The sequence below is a fragment of the Macaca thibetana genome, chromosome 2 (assembly GCF_024542745.1).
Source record: "Macaca thibetana thibetana isolate TM-01 chromosome 2, ASM2454274v1, whole genome shotgun sequence".
Classification (NCBI taxonomy): domain Eukaryota; kingdom Metazoa; phylum Chordata; class Mammalia; order Primates; family Cercopithecidae; genus Macaca; species Macaca thibetana.
The window spans coordinates 38,497,803-38,512,787 of NC_065579.1; the positions used below are offsets into that span (position 1 = coordinate 38,497,803).

General features: G+C 38.8%; 1 protein-coding gene and 1 pseudogene across 2 annotated transcripts in view; both read left to right on the forward strand.

The window, feature by feature from the left end:
• Positions 1–14,985, forward strand: part of PCCB (propionyl-CoA carboxylase subunit beta) — a 1,054,487-nt gene that overhangs the window by 639,907 nt on the left and 399,595 nt on the right. The gene's annotated exons all lie outside the window — the stretch shown is intronic.
• On the forward strand, positions 762–1,652 carry LOC126948154 (28S ribosomal protein S15, mitochondrial-like; annotated as a pseudogene). Its single transcript, XR_007723350.1, has one exon. The product of XR_007723350.1 is annotated as a 28S ribosomal protein S15, mitochondrial-like (transcript).

Sequence of the window (14,985 nt, forward strand, 5' to 3'; positions counted from 1 at the left end):
AGGCCGGGCACGGTGGCTCATGCCTGTAAACCCAGCACTTTGGGAGGCCGAGGCGAGCGGATCATGAGGTCAGGAGTTCGAGACCAGCATGGCCAACAGGGTGAAACCCTGTCTCTACTAAAAATACAAAAATTAGTCTGGCGTGGTTGTGCACGTCTACAATCCCAGCTACTCAGGAGGCTGAGGCAGGAGAATTGCTTGAACCCGGGAGGCAGAGGTTGCAGTGAGCCGATATCACGCCATTGCACTCTAGCCTGGGCGACAAGAGCAGGATTCCATCTCAAAAAAATAAAATAAAAAAGAACGCACAATCCCCTGAAATCATTGAAACTTACAACTTCACTTAGTAGTAAATCTCCCCTCTACCAGCTGAGCCTGGAAACCTGCAGTAGGATGGGAAGATCCGGCCTTCTGCTCTCTACCCTCCACCCCTCTCACCTCTCTCTTCTACTCAATACCTGATGTTTTGTTCTCCCCGAAAATGGGAGGAGTTTGGCAGGGAGAAAGATGAAGGGAATAGACTAGTTCTTACCTCATTTGATGGCTTCATATTCTCTGGATGAGGAAGATGGTTAATAGGGACCCTTTCTTTCTAGACATCTTCATTGGCTTATCAGAGCTTCCCGATGGGACCTTCTCTCCTCAGTAATGGTTATCCAGCTGGGTGGTGTGTGTGGATGTTTATTATATAATTAGCTGTACTTTTCTGATGCTTTATTTTTAATTTTCTTAATCAAAAAAATAAGAACTGAGAGGAAATCAAGGGAAAGAATTCTAACTCCACATGAAAACAACAACCTTGATCGAGCCTGGGCCAGCATGGCGGCGCCCATGTAACCCGACCCGCGCCGCAAAGGGAACGGCGGCGGCAGCGCGGGCCCCGCGGGGGTTAGAGGTCATCATGCTCAGGGTCGCGTGGAGGGCGCTGAGTTTGATTGGGACCCAGGCCCCAGTCCTCGGGCTGCCGGGCGGTGGGAGCGCCAAGTGTCGTTTCAACCAGCGGGGCCTGTAGCCTCGAAGTCTCCTCCTCCAGGCCGCGCGCGGATATGTCATCCAGAAACCAGCCCAGTCTGGGCAGGATGATGACCCACCTCCTTCTACACTGCTCAAAGACTACCAGAATGTCCCTGGAATTGAGAAGGTTGATGATGTCGTGAAAAGACTCTCGTCTTTGGAAATGGCCAACAAGAAGGAGATGCTAAAAATGAAGCAAGAACAGTTGATGAAGAAGATTGATGCAAACCCGGAGGACACCAGATCCCTGGAGGCTCGAATTGTTGTCTTGTCCGTCAAGATTCGCAGTTATGAAGAACACATGCAGAAACATCGAAAGGACAAAGCCCACAAATGCTATCTGCTGATGAGCATTGACCAGAGGAAAAAGATGCTCAAAAACCTCCGTAACACCAACTATGATGTCTTTGAGAAGATCTGCAGGGAGCTGGGGATTGAGTACACCTTCCCCTCTCTGTATTACCGAAGAGCCCACCAAGAAGGCTCTGTGCGTTCGGGTTTTTCAGGAGACTCAAAAGCTGAAGAAGCAAAAAAGAGCCTTAAAGGCTGCAGCAGCAGCAGCCCAAAAACAAGCAAAGCAGAGGAACCCAGACAGCCCTGCCAACACTGGACCAGAGACACTCAAAGACAGCCAATAAATTCTGTTTAATCATTTCAAAAAAAGAAAACAACAACCTTTGCTGAATAGAAACGTGCCTTATCAGTCTCTCTCTCTCTCTCTCTCTCTGTGTGTGTGTGTGTGTGTGTGTGTGTCTGTGTGTGTACGTGTATTACCAATCATTTCTCCTCTCCTGCCTTCATTTTTATCACCTACTCAGGCCTAGAAACATAAAAGCTTGTCTAGATTGAGATTAACTCCCTTGCCCTGTCACATGCTAGTTTATTTCTTACTCCTTCTGAATAAGCAGAGCAATACACCACTGGTTTCTAATTTCTTCAAGAATAAATGGCCCTGGCCAGAATCCAGTACACTCCCATTCTCCTGGGACCTCGTCAAGAGAACTGGAACATCTCTGCCCTCAACCTCTAGGGCAGAGAATCAGCAAGAGTCCCACAGCAAGCAATGCACTATGAAAACAGCAGTGTCATCAAAGGCAGAAAACATCTTTTTCTCACCACTGAGAGTTCCACTGTACTGCCTTCCTCCAGGCATTGGAAAGGAAGAGAGAATGTTGCAGAGACTAAATAGTTGCTCCCATCTTAATAAAACAATTACTTTTATTGTTTAGCTTCACAATACCAACAATATATTACTAATATCCTTGAGTACTCCTCCATAGCAAAGTCTTCGATATTCTGACTTACCAGTAGTATTTAAATGCATGGTTGTATTTTACCTTCTAGGATCTATGGAAGTTGAAACTGGAAAACAATTTCAATTCTTATACATTCAAAGGCCTTGCCCAGATTCAGGATGATGTCTACAGCAAAACACTTTTCCAACATGACAAGTTTCAGGATCATAAGGAGGAGAGAACAGCTAGCTATGGGTAGGTTATGTAGACAAATCAACAAAACACAGAGGGAAACCAAGACAAGGTCCAAGCCCTCTGTGACTAGGACTGATTTTTATGGCTGGGGAGTTACTTACACCAGCAGACTGGGCCCGGGAATGCAGAGCATTAAGTGTGGGAAAGAAAAGAAGCATGGAGGGCAGAATGCCAAGCATCAGTCCAGGAGTCGGGGTCTGCACTCATCCATATTCCTCACTTCCCTCAACCTCCTTCTAAAGCCTGTTGCTGGGGGGTTCCTACAAAATAAGAGAAAATGGTGGTAGATGAGGCAAATTAAAAAGTAAAAGGTGAAAAGTGTGCAAGATCTCACGGAACAGAAATAGATTCCTCAAAGCCATGAACTCAGATGGAGGAAAAAAAAAAAAAACCTGCGTTTTTATTTTCACTAATCTGTAAGTGAAAATCTAGTATTTCCTTTATTTATGAATGGAGGTGATAAATCATTGCAGTATTAGTTGTACCCATGACTGTCACCAATAGAATTCACAGATATTTTCAATTAACTTTATGGTGTTATAAATATCTTGAAATACCATTTTTGTTCAATGTTACTATAAAATTATGATACTAAGTAAATCTGTCACTAGATTTTGATATTTAATCTGTTAATTAAAGATTTTATACAGTGGTGTGCCACATAACTATCAATCAACAACAAACCACATATACCCGGATGGTCCCATAAGGGTATAATGGAGCTGAAAAAATTCCTATCACCTAGTAACATTGTATTAATAGCTGTCACAATTTTGTAGCACAACCCCGCATTCCTCATGTGTTTGTGGTGATGCTGGTATAAATAAATCTACTGTGCTGCCAGTCCTAGAAAAGTCTGCCACATACAATTATGTACAGTACATAACATTTGATAATGATAATAAACATTATATTACTGTTTTACGTATTTACCATACTTTTTATCATTTCAGAGTGTACTCCTTTTACTTACCAAAAAAAAAAAAAAAGTTAATGTACAACAGCCTCAGGGAGGTCCATCAGGAAGTATTGCGGAAGAAGGCAATGTTATCATAGGAGGTGACAGCTTCATGAGTGTTAACGCCCCTGAAGACCTTTCAGTAGCAGAAGATGTGGAGGTGAAGAACAGTAACATTGATGACCCTGACCCTGTGTAGACCTAAGCTAATGTGTGTGCTTGTGCTTGTATCTTCACTTTTAACAAAAAAGTCTAGAAAGTAAAAAATCAAAAAAAAATTTAGTAGAAAAAAGTTTATAGAATAAGAATATAAAGAAATAAAATATTTTTGAACAGTTGTACGATGTGTTTGTGGGCGGAGGTTGTTTTGTTTTTGTTTTTTCTTTTGGCCTCCTGATGTTTGCCCAGGCTGGTCTTGAACTCCTGGGCTCAAATGATCCTCCCACCTCAGCCTCCTGAGTAGCTGGCATTGCCCCACACCACTGCACCCAGTTTGTATTTGTGTTTTAAGGGAAGTGCTATTACAAAAGAATCAAAAAGTTTTTAAAAATTTAAAAGTTTATAAAATTTAAAAGTTACACTAAGCTAAGGTTACTTAATTATTGAAGAAAGAATAATTTATTACATAAATTTAGTTCTACTAAATGTACAGTGTTTATAATGTCCATAGTAGTGTACAGTAACATCCTAGACCTTCACATTCACTCACCATTTACTCACTGATTAAGTGGCAAGTGCCTTATACAGGTGTATCATTTTTACCTTTTTTTTTTTTTGCTTTTATTATTACTTTTAATTGACACATAATAATTACACATATTTGTGAGGTACAGTGTGACATTTAGATACATGTATACAACGTATAATGATCAAATCAAGATAAATAGCATATACATCACCTCAAACATTTATCGTTGATTTGGGTTGGAAACATTCAAAGTCCACTCTACTAGCTATTTGAAAATATGCAATAAATTGTTTTTTTTTTTTTTTTTTTTTTTTTTTTTTTTTTTTTGGAAATGGAGTCTCACTCCTGTCACATAGGCTGGAGTGCAATGGCGTGATCTCGGTTCACTGCAACTTCCACCTCCCGGGTTCAAGTGATTCTACTTCCTCAGGCTCCCGAGTAGCTGGGATTACAGACGTGCCAGGCGTACGCCACCACACCCAGCTGATTTTTGTATTTTTAGTAGAGGTGGGGTTTCTCCATGTTGGTCAGGCTGGTCTTGTACTCCTGACCTCAGGTGATCCACCCGCCTTGTCCTCCCAAAGTGCTGGGATTACAGGCGTGAGTCACCACACCCAGCCTAATCGTTCTTAGCTATAGTCACCCTATAATGCTGTAGAACTCTAGACCTTATTCCTCCTATCTAACTGTACTTTTGTATCTATTAATCAACATTTGGCTGTTCTCTTATCCACCCTACCCTTCCTCTATATAGAATAGCAACCACTACTCCACTCTCTAGTTCAATGAGGTCCTTTTTTAGCTACCACATATTGCTATTTATCTTTCTGTGCCTGGCTTACTCTATTTAACATAACGTCCTACAAATTCATCCATGTTGTCATGAACGACAGAATTTCATTCTTTTTCATATCTAAATAGTATTATATTTTGTATATATACCAAATTTTTTTATCCAGTCCTCTGTTGATGGACACTTAGGTTCATTTCTTATCTTGGCTATTGTGAATAATACTGCAGTAAATATGGGAGTGTAGATATGTCTTCAACATACTGATTTCCTTTCCTTTGAATATATACACAGGAGTGGGATTACTGGGTGATGTGGTAGTTAAATTTTTTATTTTGTGAGGAACCTACATATTGGTTTTCATAATGGCTGTACTACTTTACATTCCCACCAACCGTATGTAAGAGTTTCCCTTTCTCCACATCCTTGCCAGCATTTCTTATTTTTTGTCTTTTTGAAAATAGCCGTTCTAACTGGGGTGAGATAATATGTCTTGTGGTTTTGATTTGCATTTCCCTGATTCCCTGATGATTAGTAATGTTGTGTATTTTTTTCATATATCTGTTGGCGATTTGTATCTCTTCTTTTGAAAATGACAATTCAGATCTTTTTTTTTTTTTTTTTTTTTTTTTTTTTTTTTTCCCAGAAGGAGTTTTGCTCTTGTTGGCCAGGCTGGAGTGCAATGGTGCAATCTCGGCTCACTGCAACTTCCACCTCCCAGGTTCAAGCAATTCTCCTGCCTCAGCCTCCCCAGTAGCTAGGATTACAGGCATGTGCCACCACTAATTTTGTATTTTTAGTAGAGATGAGGTTTCTCCTTGTTGGTAAGGCTGGTCTTGAACTCCTAACCGCAGGTGATCTGCCTGCCTTGGCTTCCCAAAGTGCTGGGATTGTAGGCATGAGTCACTGTGTCCGGCCACCCATTTTTAAATTGAATTATTTTCATTTTTACTGTTGAGTTGTTTGAGTTCTTTGTATATTCTGTATAATAATCCTTTGTCAGATGAATAACTTGAAAATATTTTCTACTATTCTGTAGATTGTCTTTTCACTTTGTTGATGGTTTGCTTTGCTGTACAGAAGCTTTTCTGTTCGATACAATACCATTTGTCTAATTTTCCTTTGTTGCCTGCGCTTTGAGGCCTTCTCCATAAAATCTTTGCTCAGACCAGTGTTCTGAAACATTTTGCCTGTTTTTTTTTCCTAGTAGTTACACAGTTCCAAACCTTACATTTAAATCTTTAATTTATTTTAGTTGATTTTTTGCATTTGGTGAGAGATAGGGCTCTAGTTTCATTCTTCTGCATATGGACATCCAGTTTTCTCACACCTTTTATCAAATAGACTATCCCATCCCCAGTGATTATTCTTGGTGCCTTTGTTGAAAATCAGTTGACTGTAAATGTGTGGATTTATATCTGGGTTCTCCATTCTATTCCATTAGCCTGTGGTCTGTTTTTATGTCAGTACCGAGCTATTTTTGTTACTATCGCTATGTAGTATACTTTACAGTTCAACAGTATAATGCCTCTGGCTTTGTTCCTTTTGCTCAAGATTGCTTTGGCTATTCAGGGTCTTTTGTTGTTTCATACAAATTTTAGGATTGTTTTTCTATTTCTGTGAAGAATGTCATTGGTATTTTGATAGAGATTGCATAGAATCTGTAGATTTCTTTGGATAGCGTGACCATTTTCACAATTTCAATTATTCCAATTCATGAACATGAGATGTCTTTCAATTTTGTTGTGTTCTCTTCAATTCTTTTGTCAGTGTTTTATAGTTTTCCCTGTAGGGATAATTTACTTCTTTGGTTAAATTGATTCTTAGGTACTCTATATTATTCGTTGCTATTATAAATGGGATTGCCTTCTTGATTTCTTCTTCCTCTAGTTTGTTGTTAGTATATAGAAATGCTACTGTTTTTTTATGTTCCTGCAACTTTACTGAATTTGTTTATCAGTTTTAAGAGTTTTTTGGTGTAGCTGTTAGGGTTTTCTATATATAAGATTATGTCATCTGCAAACAGGGATCATTTGACATCCTCCTTTACAATTTGGATGCCCTTTATTTCTTTCTCTTGCCTAATTGCTCTGGCTAGGACTTCCAGTACTATTTGCATAAAAGTGGGGAAAGTGGGTATCCTTATCTTGTTCCATATCTTGGAGGAAAAGCTCTCATTCAACGTTTCCCTGTTCCGTATGATGTTGACTGTGGGTTTGTCATATGTGGCCTTATATTGAGGTATGTTTCTTCTGCACCTAACTTTTTGAGAGTTATTATTATGAAGGCACGTTGAATTTTCTCAAATACTTTTTCTGCATCTATTGAGATGATCATATTGTGATCATTTGTTTGTGTGATGTATCACATTCTTCATTCTGTGAAGAATGATGTATCAATCATTCTTCATTGATTATGGTGAATGATCTTTTTCTTGTGCTGCTGGATTCAGTTTGCCAGTATTCTGCTAAGGAGTTTTGCATCTATGTTGATCAGGAATACTGACCTATGGTTTTCTTTTTTTGTTGTATCATCATCAGATTTTGGTAGCAGGGTAATGCTGGCTTTGTAGAATGAGTTTGGAACGATTCCTTCCTCTTCAATTTTCTGGAAGAGTTTGGAAAGCATTGGTATTCACGTTTAAATGTCTGTCAGAATTCTGCAGTTAAGTCATTGGGACCTGGAGTTTTGTTTGTTTGTTGGTTGGTTGGTTGGTTGGTTTTTGGGTTTTTTTTTTTTTTTTTTTTTTTTTTGGATGGGAGGCTTTTTATTACAGATTCCATTTTATTACTCATAATTGGTGTGTTCAGGTTCTCTCTTTTTTCTTGATTCAATCCTGGTAGGTTGTATGTGTCCTGGAGTTTATTTCCACTAGACTTTCTAATTTGTTGCCATACAGTTGTTAATAACAGTCTCTAATGATCCTTTCTTTTTCTGTATCATCAGTTTTAATGTCTCCTTTCACATTTCTGATTTTATTTCTGTCTTTTCTCTTTTTTTCTTGGTTAGTCCAGCTAATGGCTTCTGGTTTTAAAAAAAAAAAAAAAAAAAAAAAAAAACCCAACATTTTGTTTCACTGATCATTTGTAATTTTTTAGTCTCAATTTGACTTATTTCTTTTTTGATCTTTATTATTTCTTCGACTAATTTTGAATTTGATTTATTCTTGCTGTTCTTGTTCCTTGAGATGCATCAGTAGGTTGTTTATTTGAAGTCCTCCTACTTTTTTGATATAGATATTTTCTGCTGTAAACTTTCCTCTTAGTACTGCTTTTGCTGTGTCCCATAGATTATGGTATGCTGTATTCCAATTTTCATTTGTTTCCAGAAATATTTAAATGTTCTTCTTAATTTCTTCAGAGACCCATTGGTCATTTGGGAGCATGTTGTTTAATTTTCTTGTATTTGTACAATACATGAAAAGATTTCTAATTTTATTCCACTGTGGTCCCAAAATATACTTGATATGATTTTTACTTTTTTGAATTACTCAGACTTGTCTTGCAGCCTAAGATATAGTCTCTTCTGGAGAATGTTCAATGTGCTGATAATAAAATATGTATTCTTCATCATTTTTGTATATGATGTTCTGTAAATGTTAGTTAGGACTAGTGTGTAGTTTAATTCTGATGTTTCTTTGTTGATTTGCTGTGTGAATGAATGATATGTCCATTACTGAGAATGGAGCGTTAAAGCCTCCTACTATTATTGTATGCCAATCTTTCTCTCCCTTTAGACCTATTAATGTTTGCTTTGTATACTTTATATACACTTTAATCTTTGCTACACAGATATTTATAATTGTTATATGATTTGCTGAATTAATCCCTTTGTCGTTATTTAATAATCTTCTTTGTCTCTTTTTACTGTTTTTGACTTAATTCTTTCAGTATCAGTTTTATCAAATGTAAGTATAGCTACCCCTGCTCACTTCTGGTTTTCATTTGTGTGGAATATATTCTTCCATTCCTTAACTTTCAGTTTATATATATCTTTACAAGTGAAATGACTTTCTTGTAGGCAGCATGTAGTTGAGTCATATTTTTTAATCCACTCTTCCAGTCTATATCTAGTAAGTGGGGAATTTAATGTCTTTACATTCAAGGTTACTATTCATAGGTGAAGATTTACACCTGTCCTTTGTTAATTATTTTCTGGTTATTTTCTATATACTTTGTTTCTTTCCTTCTCTTTTATTGTTTATCACTGAAGTTTGGTGGTATTCCATAGTGATAAGATTTGATTCTTTTCTCTTTTTCCTTTATGTATCTGCTCTACCAGTGAGTTTTATACTTTTACATGTTTTAATGATAATAACTATTATCTTTTTTATTCTGGATCTAAGATTCCCTTGAACATTTCTTGTAAGGCTCATGTGGTAGTGATGAATTTCTTCAGTTTTTGCTTTCTCTGAGAAAGACCTTATTTATACCTCATTTTTGAAAGACAGCTTTTGCTTTTCTGCATATAACATTATTAGCAGGCAAATTTTTACTTTCAGCACTTCAAATATATCATCCCATTATCTCCTGGCCTGTTAGTTCTGCAGAAAAATATGCTGTTAGTCTAATGAGAATGTTCTTATGTGTGACTGGACACTTTTCTCTTTCTCTTTTTAGCATTCTCTATTTGTCTTTGCCTCTTTTTTTAAGACAAAGTCTCACTTTGTCACCCAGGCTGGAGTGCAATGGCATAGTTATGGCTGACTGCAGCCTCAACCTCCTGGCTCAAGCGATCCTCCTGCCTCAGCCTCCCAAGTAGCTGGGACTACAGGCATGTGCTACCATGCTCAGCTAATTTTTCTTTTTAAAATTAAAGTGGCAACTTGGGTCCCAGTGGCAACTTGGGTCCCAGTGGATGAGGCACTGTGTAGGTAGTGACTGTAAACTGTAGGATGGTGGGGCTTGGCAGTATCCAAGACTCTGTGAAGCCAGGTGCAGTGACACCATGTACCCCAGAATAGTGTAGTGCAACTGTCATTTGGACCCTGGGGATGACAGGGAACAGCACAGCAATGACTCTATTCCTCAGAGAGTAGGGTGTCTGAGCAACTCAGACTCTAAAAGGAATAAGGGTACTAGAGTTGTTTGGCCTATAGTATAATGTGTCTCAGCTCACTACTCTGTTTCCCTGGGACTCCAGGTACTATATCAGCTTTGCCCTGGGGTGTACAGCTGATCAGCTTGGCCAGGGCACTAATTCCCAAGGAGGTAATGTGTTGCTTCAGCTCAGGCCTTGGGGGGATGACTGTTCCACGTGGCCCAAGGCACCATTTTCCTAGGATGCAGGGCACTGCTTCAGCTTAGGTACTAGGGTATATGACCACTTTGGGTAACCAAGGCAGTTTCCTACTATGTAGACACTACTTTAACTTAGTCACAGAGAGGTATAACTGCTTTAAGCAGCCAAGATACTATTTTCCTAGGAGGCAAGATACTGCTTCAGCTCCAGCCTGAGAGAAAAAGGGGAGGGGTAAATAGAGCAGCTCCACCTCCAATTGGTCTCATAGGGAAAGGTCTATGTAACAGTTGCTTACAGCTTGCCTTGGGGATGTTAGGCCACTGAGTTGGGTTGATTCAGTGGTGACTTAGGGATGAAGGGAAGCCTTGGCTATTCACCTCCAGAGCAAGGCACACTCCAGCTGTAGTAAGCAGAAGGCGAAGATTGCAATGAGCCAAGATTGCACCATTGCACTCCAGCCTGGGCAACAGAACGAGACCCCATCTCAAAAAAAAAAGAAAGAAAGAAAGAAAAAAAAAAAAAAGATATACTTAGACACACAAATACTTAACATTAACATTGTGTTTAATTGCCTGCAGCATTTAGAACAGTAGCACGCTGTACAGGTTTGTAGTCTAAAAGCAATAGGCTATACAATATAGCCTAGGTATATAGTAGGCTCTACCATCTAAGTTTGTGTAGGTACACTCTATGATGTTTGCACAACAATGAAATCAACTTACAACATATTTCTCAGAGCGTATTCCTATGGCTAAGTGATGCATGACTGTGTAAATATATGTCACATTCACTTTAATATTTTGATAACTGTACTTCAATAGTTGGTTTCTTTTGTGGTCCTATGGATTTTATGAAATAGATTTTAAAACATTTTTCCAAGAAAAGATCCATAGCTTCGTCAGACTGCCAAAGACACCTGTGCGGGAAAGACAGTTAAGAATCCTTTCAATAGGCAGTTGCAGATTAGTGGGGTGAGGGTGACATGCAGAATCCCATCGACCCCAATCCCAAAATGTTGTGCAAGAAGTTTTGGGGAAAAAATGGAGGGAGAGGATAAAAATGTAACTTTAGGTATGCCTAGAGCCTGTGCAATTCACTAGGTTATGAGACAAGTTAAATTCCAGCTGAAAGGCATGGGCTTGAGGATTTTCTTGATACAAAGCCCAAATATATAAGAGGGGATCTAACTTGTGAAAAGATGGTTCAGGAGATGTCATTCTGAAAGGTGAAGCAGGATCCAGTGTCCAGTCCCCTAACCTCCAACAGATAACCCAAATTTGTAAATATATAGTAGTCCCACATCTTCCCCAAGTAATTGATGTTAATTCAGTTGGGTGTATGCCCTTCCAAACCTGGGGAAGGAACCCAGAGATAAAAATAATAGAAACCTTCATTGGCCAGGCACAGTGGCTCATACTTATAATCCCAGCACTTTGGGATGCCAAGGTGGGCCAATCACTTGAGGTCAGGAGTTTCAGACCAGCCTGGCCAACATGATGAAATCCCATCTCCACTGAAAATACAAAAAAAAAAAAAAAAATGGATGTGGTGGCACATGCCTGTAGTCCCAGCTACTCGGGAGGCTAAGGCAGGAGAATCACTTGAACCTGGGAGGCGGAGGTTGCAGTGAGCCGAGATGATGTCAATGCACTCCAGCTTGGGCAACAGGGTGAGACTCCACCTCAAAATAGCAGTAATAGTAAAAATGATAATAATAATAGAAACGTTTGTAATGAACTTTTACTTAATCAAATTATTACATTAACTAATAATCTCCATTCCTTCTTTAAAACCTACCAACTGGTCCCAGGGCATGTGATCACTGGCAGCCAGTGGTCTTTCTAGTACACTGGCATTTTCTCAAAACTCAATAATAAGAAAACAAACTTAATTAAAAATGGGCAAAATCTACTCCATGAAGTTCTACTGGGTAGCTAGCCCTCTGACAGTACCACACAGTAATCAAAACAGTGTGGTATTGGCAGAGGGATAGTCAAATAGATAAATGAAACAGAATAGAGAACCTAGAAATAGAGCCGTACAAATACACCCAACTGATTTTTAAAAATAGACTTTATTCTTTAGTTTACAGGAAAATTAAGCAGATAGGACAGAGAGTTTCCATATGCACCCAGTTTTCTTGTTATTGGTGTCTGACATTAGTATGGTACACTTGTTACAATGAAGGAACCAATACTGAAACATTATTAACTAATGGCCAGCGTAGAGTCAAATTTCCTTAGTTTTTAATTGTCATGTCTCCTTACGCCCCTCTTGGCTGTGACAGTTTGTTAGACTTTCCTTGTTTTTCACAACCTTGACAGCTTTGAGGAGTATTGGTCATATATTTTGTGGGATGCCCCACTTTGGGAATATGTCTGGTGTTTTTCTCATGATAAGACTGGAGTAACGGTCTATTGGGAGGAAGATCAGAGAAATAAAGTGTCATTTTCATCACGTCATATCAAGGGTACATACTATCAGTGTGATTTATGACCATTGATATTGACCTTGGTCACCTGGCAAAGATAGTGTTTGTCAGGTTTCTTCATTGTAAAGTTACTTGTCCACACTTTCCAGACTGTTCTCTTTGGAAGGAAGTCACTTTGGGCAAACCACACACAAGGAGTGGGGAGTTATGGTCCTCTCCTTCAGGGAGGAGTATCTGTATAAATTATTTGGAATTCTGCATGGAAGATTTGCCTGTTTTCCTCCACATATTTACTATTGAATTTTTTTCTCAATATGCACTCATAATATTTATTTTACACTTTGGTCTATAACTCCAATGCTAGTTTTAAATTTTGTTGCTCAAATTGTTCCCACTTTGGCCCGTGGAAGCTCTTTCAGCTGGCTCTTGTGCTCTTTTGACATCAATGTGGATTTTGTTGTTGTTATCATTTCCTTACTCTCTGATACTGCAAGAGCTCTAAGATTATCTTGTATAATTTTTGCCCCAGTCCAAGAACCAGCCACTTCTCCAAGGAACCCCGGTTCCTTTCATTGGAGAATGGTATTAGAAACCATGACCTGAACACTAGGGGTACTCATGTACTTGTTGCTACTGGGATTCCCAATTGATTTTTGACAAATATTCAAAAGCTAGTCAGTGGAGAAATAATACCCATCTGGACAAAAGGTATAGAGTAATTGGACATTCACAGGCCAAAGAAAAATGGACCTTGACCTAAAACTCACATCTTATGCAAAAACTAACTCAAAGTGAATCATGGATGTAATATAAAATGTAAATCCTTCTTCAAAACTTCTAGAAAAACAGTGGTAGAGGCCAGGCGCAGTGGCTCACGTCTGTAATCCCAGCACTTTGGGAGGCCAAGGCGGACAGATCACCTGAGGTTGGGAGTTCGAGACCAGCCTGACCAATATGGAGAAATCCCATCTCTACTAAAAATACAAAATTAGCCGGGCTGGTGGCGCATGCCTATAATCCCAGCTACTCGAGAGGCTGAGGTAGGAGAATCGCTTGAACCCAGGAGGCAGAGGTTGCAGTGAGTAGAGATCACACCATTGCACTCCAGTCTGGGCAACAAGAGCAAAACTCCATCACGAAAAAAAAAAAAGAAAGAAAGAAAAAAAAAATCGTAGAATATCTTTATAATCTATAGCTGGGCAAGTCGCTTTTAGACTTAATACCAAAAACATGATTATAAAAGTAAATATTAACAATGTGGACCTCATCAAAATTAAAAACATTTGCTCATGAAAAACCCTATTATGAGGATGAAAAACAACTCACTACAGACTGGGAGAAATATTGGCAAACCACATATCCCACAAATGACTAGTATCTAGAATATACGAAGAACTCTCAAACTTAACAGTGGAAATACAATCCAAATAGAAGTGGACAAAGACATGAACAGATGTTTTACCAAAAATGTTAATATAGATGGTAAACAAACACATGAAAAGGCATTCAACATCATTAGCCATTAGGGAAATGCGAATTTAAACCACAATGAGAAAGCACTACACAGAGAAATGAAAACTCATGTTCACACAAAAACCTATACATGAAATGTTCCTAGCAGCTTTTTTCATAATACCCCCAGCTGGAAACAACCAAGGGGTCCTTCAACAGGTGAATCATCAAACTGCTGTACATGTGCACTATGGAATTCTATTTGGCAATAGAAAGGAATAGCTAACACACACAGCAACTTTGGTGAATCTCCAGAGAATTATGCAGAAGTAAGTGATTTGCAGGAGCTGGGTGTGTGGTGGGGTGGAGGGATTGACTACAAAGGAGTAGCACAAGGGGATTTTGAGAGCTGACAGAGGCATTCCATATCTTGATCAGGGTAGTAGTGGTCATTACATAACTGCAAGTGTTTGTCAAAACTCATAGGACTACACATTCAAAAGGGCATATTTTACTGTATGTAACTTGTAACTCAATTTTTTTAAACATGAAAAATAATAGAAGATTTTTAAGCCAACCTCCACTTAGCTCAATTACTAAATTAACCAGCATTCTCCATTCCTTCTGTAAAACATACCAACGGGCACCCAGGGTGCATACAGGTTACAGCTAGGAGATCCCTCTCTAGTATACTGTTGTGTTCTGCTCCCGTCACTTGAGCACAACACATACCAAGAATCACATACACATACACAACACTTACCAAGTTGTGTTTGTTCCCAAACCTGCAGATATTAGTTTTGTTATTATAATTACTAATTTCATTAAATATGACATAATCCCATGAAATATAAGTGTAGGAAAAAAGGTTGTTGCTACTCTGAAAATTAGAAGAGGCCGGGCGTGGTGGCTCACACCTGT